General features: G+C 46.0%; 1 protein-coding gene across 8 annotated transcripts in view; it reads right to left on the reverse strand.

Annotated features, from left to right (window-relative positions):
* PRDM2 (PR/SET domain 2) overlaps positions 1–4,224 on the reverse strand; it is a 119,311-nt gene extending 115,087 nt beyond the window's left edge. For 5 of the 8 annotated variants that reach the window (XR_003610189.2, XM_028108444.2, XM_028108445.2 and 2 more), the window contains exon 1: positions 4,170–4,212. The gene's annotated coding sequence lies outside the window, so the exon portion shown is untranslated. Of the gene's footprint in view, positions 1–4,169 lie in introns of all 8 variants that reach the window. The other 3 variants (XM_028108447.2, XM_028108440.2, XM_028108449.2) reach the window with 2 other exon arrangements.
* Between the last annotated feature and the right edge of the window lie 1,776 nt (positions 4,225–6,000).

The raw sequence follows: 6,000 nt of genomic DNA on the forward strand, positions 1-6,000 counted from the left end.
CAAGACTCTTAAGAATAAATACTATCCAGTACTGAGAAAAATATTATAAGCATATTTCACTCCAAATGAACCAGATTTACTACATACAATAACTAACTCACGCTTCAGGGGAGTGGGGGTGGGGAATGAAAGGCATTCCCTTTAAGAAAGAGCATTTAAATGGCACATGCATTCATTCCAGTTAAATTATGCAAGTATTCTGTAATTGAGAAAGCCACCCCATTACCAAATGTGGTCCAAGAGCACATCTCTTTTCTTATGTTCTCCTTATCACTAAATTCTAACTAAAGATCACTTATGCCACAATAAAAATTCAGTCTACACTATCTATACTTTTAAAGACTACAGAGAAAGATGTGACAACCTACACTTTCTTCGCCCAGGGGAAATTGCGTTAATAATGCATGTATGCCATAAGATCAATAGTGATCTTTAAGTTATAAAGTAATAAGCTAAAGTAGATAAGCACTTCAAAAGTAAACTATTTCCTCAGGACAAATTCATCACTTTCAGTGCATAACCCTGAATTGGTTGTAGAAAGAAAAAAAGGAAGGAAGGGAGGGAGGGAGGGAGGGAGGAAAGAAAAGAAAGAAGAAGGAAAGAAAAAAGAAAAGAAAAGAAAGATCTTAGAAAAACTAGTCTGGCCTCTACCATCAATCTTCAAGGGGTTGCTTCACTGAGTCTCATTTTCTAGAATCGTTGTTTCTGTGCCACTCAAGTATAAGAGACCACAAGCTTACATGATTCACCATGCATCAACTCTATACACATAACTTATTTAAATCCATAATAATTTAACCAAATACAGGGAATGTTGATCCTATGCCATGAAAACTCCTTCTTCGTAGTCTCCAGGTTATCTCAAATTGCTTTATCTCTTGCCATAGAACTGCTGAAAGTAAACCATTCAACAAGATCATAAAGACACCCACAGGAAGGGACTGCCACAGGCCAGTTAAATCCATTCCCCTGCTTCAAGGTGGACTTCATGTAAACCAGAGAGGCTCTTCTCTCAGTTCTTTGACTATAGAGATTCCATATTCCACTGATTGCACCACCCGGTCAGATGGGCTTTCCTTGAATGCAGTGGTTGAGAACCGGGTCCCCACCAAGGGACATGTGGCAATGTCTGGAGACCTTATCAGTTGTGCGGATGGTGGGGGAGTGTTACTGGCATCTCACAGGTAGAGATCAGGGATGCTGCCAAATATCCTGCAGTGTACAGAACAGCCCCCCAAAGAAAGAATTATCCAGCCCCAAATGTCAATCGTGCCAAGGTTAAGAAATCCTGCTTTAATGGAACCTAAGTAATGCTTTCAGTAACGGAGTCAATAGCTTTCAGTTGCTCCAGGAAGATGATTTCAGTGGCTCTAATTATAAACTTCTAACTTCAAAAGGAGAGCGCCAAACCTCTAAACCAAGTGCTAGGAAGAATGACAGCGTAACCGATGGGCACCATGCAAACCACAGAGTGCTGGCCACAAGTCAGGAGTATCAGTAGTAATGACTGTCAGGTAATGTCCCCATCATCGGGAAACTCCCTATTATCTACACATCGCCACACAAGTTTGACAATTTTCCCCCACTGTCCACCTACTCCCTTTTCACTCCCACTGCGGAGTTTTCTCGTGCAGCCCATAGGCTTTTTTTTCCTCTGCCTGGGTATTAAAAATAGCATGAAAAGCAAGTTGGAAGAAATGAAAATAGTAAATAACCTAAGGTGCTTTCCATCCCGGAAAGTCTATGATTTAACAGGACTTAAAAGGTTTGTAAATCAGATCTGGAACTTGAAAAGAGATCAGCAGCGTAAAGAAACAGTCCCATGAATAAATAAACATCTAACGTAAAATAATCATCAAAAGAATATGTGTGCAGATATATATATATGGAACCGCACAGACCCGGCTCAGGGAGAAGAGAATAAAAGGAAGCTGAAATTGCTGCTTCTTATAACTGCATTGGCAGGAAAAATACATATTTAGAGGCTAAAAGACAGAATTTACATTTTCACATTTTTTTTTAAAAATCACAAAACTTCAGAATTCACAATAGAAAAACCTAAACAGTTCTTAATGAAAAGAGACTCTCAGTCTACAGAAAACTTACTGATCAATATGGAATTGATAAGTAATGGCCCACCCATATATTACACAGCCACTAAAAATCATATTGAATACTTAATGGCATGAATATATGCTCCCAATATAGTAAGAAGACAGGTTATGAATAATATACACAATGATATCAATCCTATATAAAATGTAAATACATAGAAGTGAATAAAAATAAATATATACAAGAAATACACACATGCACAACAAGAGAGACAGGAAGGTGAAGGAGGTATGTCAAAATGTTAACAGTGGTTATCTGAGTGGGAAGATGAGGGCTGATTTCTCTTCCTTCTCTGTGCTTTTCTCTCTGTTCATAATGTCCTACCTACAGTGAGAATCATTTGTTATGTTTTGTACTCACAAAACGAATAATTACAAATAAAATTTAAACCGTATGGTTTCAGGAACTGTCCACAAAATGAGAAAAAACAAATCCGAATATGCCAACTCTTCAATTAAAGAAACCACCTTCAGAATCAACCAAAGCAAGCTTTCACTGAGTGTTATTATTATGTGCCTGGTATTTTTCTAAACACTTCGAATGTATTAACTTATTTAAATCAAACCAAAAAAGACACGAAAAAAGAGCCCTGGAATAACAGAAGCTGTGAACCATCTTAGTCTCACTATGAATTTCAATCTCAGCTTCTACAGACTGAAACGAGGGGGTTTAATAAAATGATCTTTAAAGGTCCTCTCCAGGCTACAATGAGAGTCCACACATGACGAATATGGTTGAATAAGTGTTTGTAAGGAAGCTTCTAGAGAATGATGGGGCAGCTGCAAGCCATCTCAAAAACAAAACCCTCTAAAAAAGAACATGATTATGTGTCTCAGTTCCTCCTCAATATTTGTACAACAAATTTCATAACATGTTAAAAAAAAAAAATGTTGAAGGCCCACATTTTCCCAATACTTGGCCATAACTGACTGGATAGGAAGTCTGGTATGGGAGGGAAAAGATTCACTGAAAGGTTGTGCTTCTTGTTCAACGTTAATAAACCTGTAATAAACAAAAACTTTACGAAATATTTTAGTCGTGTTCTGGGTACGACCATTTCAGTGTCTGATTAAAGGGGCCCAAAGACCTACTGGAACTCACCCAGAAGGCGTTCCACTTATGAAATAAAACCAAAACCCCAATACAACACTGAATGGAAAATGAGGGGCCAGCAGAACCCCCTTTCTCAGGGGAAATTACAGCTGCGCAGTGAAAGGAATGTGGGCTTCCCGGTTAAATCGTGGGGTTGTTCCCGAAGCTCACAGCCCGACAGAAGTGGGCCAGTCGTGGTCCCGCGGTTCACGCGTGGGTTGGAAGGAAGCACCGAGGTTTGGGCATATCCTTGACCTGTAAGGGATACTTCGTGTCTCACTTGCCACCATCAAAAACAGGTTCGTAGATAATCTTTAGTAGCAAAATTAACATAAGTGCACGTCTGTTAAAAACAAAAACAAAAACACCGGTGGGTCTGCGATAGGCATACCGAAGGAGACAATTTCCAGGTTTAAATCACACAAAAACTATTTAGGAAACACAAAGACGCAAGACACAAAACAAATTAAGAATGCAAGTGTGAAAGACACACTCGCGTTGAACACAAAAGAGAAAAGCAAAACGCCTGGAAACTGGCGCGGCCCTGGCACCTCGCGTGCGCCTTCGCCGTCCGGGGACGGGGGTCCCGGGTGGACTTGCAGCCGCCGCCCGGCCCCGCCGCGCACACGCGTTCCCCCTGGCGGGGCGCGCGGCGATCCAACGGCCACAAAGCGAACCGCACAACTTCGCCGCGGCGGGCCCCAAGGTCGGCCCGGGGGCTCGGGCGCGGCAGGGAGGAGCGGGGAGCCCCGGCGGCCCGCGCCTGGCTCCGGGACCCCCGCCAGCCCGGGACGCCGGGTCCTCGGAGGGGGCGCGTCCGCCGGCCCGCCTGGCCCTGCGCGCCCGGTCCCCACGGGTCGCCCCCGCCGCCGCCGCCTCCTCGCTCTTCGCGGGCAGGGACGGGCGTCCCGGCTCCAAGCCCGCCGCCGTCCCGGAAGCCGCCCGTCCCGGCCGCCCCTTACCTGCGCCCGCCGCGCCCCGCGCCTCAGAGCGCCGAGAGCCGCCGCCCGCGCCGCCGCTGCCGCTGCTCCGCCCGCCCCGGCGTCCGCGGCCGCGCCGACGCCATCTTGGCTCCGGTCGGAAGTGACGTCGGGCGGCGGCGGCCGCGGCCCCGGGAGTCCGCACCGCCCGCGCCGTCGCCGAGGGCCGCGACCCCGGGCCGCGCCGGCCCCCACCCCCGGGTCGCCCACGCCCCGAAGACCCCGGGCCGCCCTGCCGCCCTTCGGACTCGCGCTGACCCGGCCGCCCTGGCGGGGGACGCCGCGGACCCCGGCGGCCAGCGCCCGCGCCTCGCCACGACCAGTCTGACCGCACCAAGGGGTTGGAATTTTGCGCGATTGAAAGTTGCTACAGGAATCCGCAGCCTTTAGAGGGAGAAGAAAAATGGGCTCATCTCTGAGTTCCTGTCAGATAAACATAGATCCCAGTCTTGGCTCATCTCATAGGGACCAGTCACCCAAAAAGCTCAAGCGCCAAGAGGGCAGATACACCTGGAATTATTTGCTTATTCATTGCGAACAAGTATATACTGCCCGCTCACCATGTGCCTAGCACCGTTCTAGGTGCCGCAGCTACGTAAGGCCCAGAACCTGACCTTGGCCTTGTCCTTGGTGGAACCTAACCATTCAACGAGGGAGCAAATAGATGGCGTGGGTGGCTAGGAATAAATGCTGTCGTGGAGGATTGAGCGTTGAACTGGAGATGTCTTGCAGGCAGTTGGAAAGGAACCTGGAGTCAGGGAGAGAGAGTCGGGGGTTCTCGCATATGGGTGGTATCGAAAGCCATGAGCACTTCAAGAAAAACTTAAGCCCCGAGAATGAAATCGGGAAGAATCAGAATGTAGTGGGTAACATTAGGCCTCCGTGGAAAGGACCCACCCTAAAGAATAGACATTAAATTAGAGGCAGGTGTGCAAGTCCGTTTATGTAACTGGGGTTCAATCTTAAGAAAACATGAGGTATGTAACATATACCATGTTAATATTGCAAAGGGATGATGGAGCCAATGAGCTAGTCAGGTATAGTTTAAAAAATCAAGATACCTTCATCAGAGTAAATTTCATCAAGGCCTTAAAAAGTGACAGGGTCAGCACAGAGCCTAAGGGGAAAAAAAATCAAACCTCAAGCATTTGCTTTTTTCTGCTATCATTCAAGGGAAAGAGACCCTAGATCTGGAGGATACACGTATGCATGTTACTAAAATAGTGGACTCTGCTGTGGATCAAAGCAGACCTCAGACTTTCCATCTCTTACCTAAATCAATGCCTTGCAACACGATCCATGCATTAAAATTATCAGGAGTATCTGCAAAAAAACAAAGAGATGAGAGATGCCACCATTCCATCCACAATTAAAACACTGACATACAAATCAAAAATTAAAAAAAAAAAATCTCTATGCCATCTGGCATTCAATAGAATGCATAGGAAAATAAAGGAACATCAGGTTAGAAGCAACACAGTGACATATAGTAGACATATATTAGACAACATCATGCCAAGACGTGGTTGACAGAGTAATTAGCAGTGTCCTTCCGTCATTAATCTAAAATGACTGGGTGTATTAGTTTCCTGTGGCTCTTGTAACAAGTTACCATAAGCTGTGTAGCTCTAAACACCAGAAATGGATTCTCTCACAGTTCTAGAGGCCAGGAGTCCAACACCAGTATCACCGGACCAAAATCAAGGTGTCAGCAGGGCCACATTCCCTCTGGCGGCTCTAGGGGAGAGTCTTTCCTTGCCCCTTCCAGTCTTGGGTGGCTGCCAGCATTTGTAGGCTTGTGGCCACATCACTC

Source organism: Eumetopias jubatus, unplaced genomic scaffold, assembly GCF_037043125.1.
Source record: "Eumetopias jubatus isolate StellerSeaLion01/CBP00866 unplaced genomic scaffold, mEumJub1_p1.0 scaffold_4, whole genome shotgun sequence".
In the NCBI taxonomy this organism is placed as follows: Eukaryota; Metazoa; Chordata; class Mammalia; order Carnivora; family Otariidae; genus Eumetopias; species Eumetopias jubatus.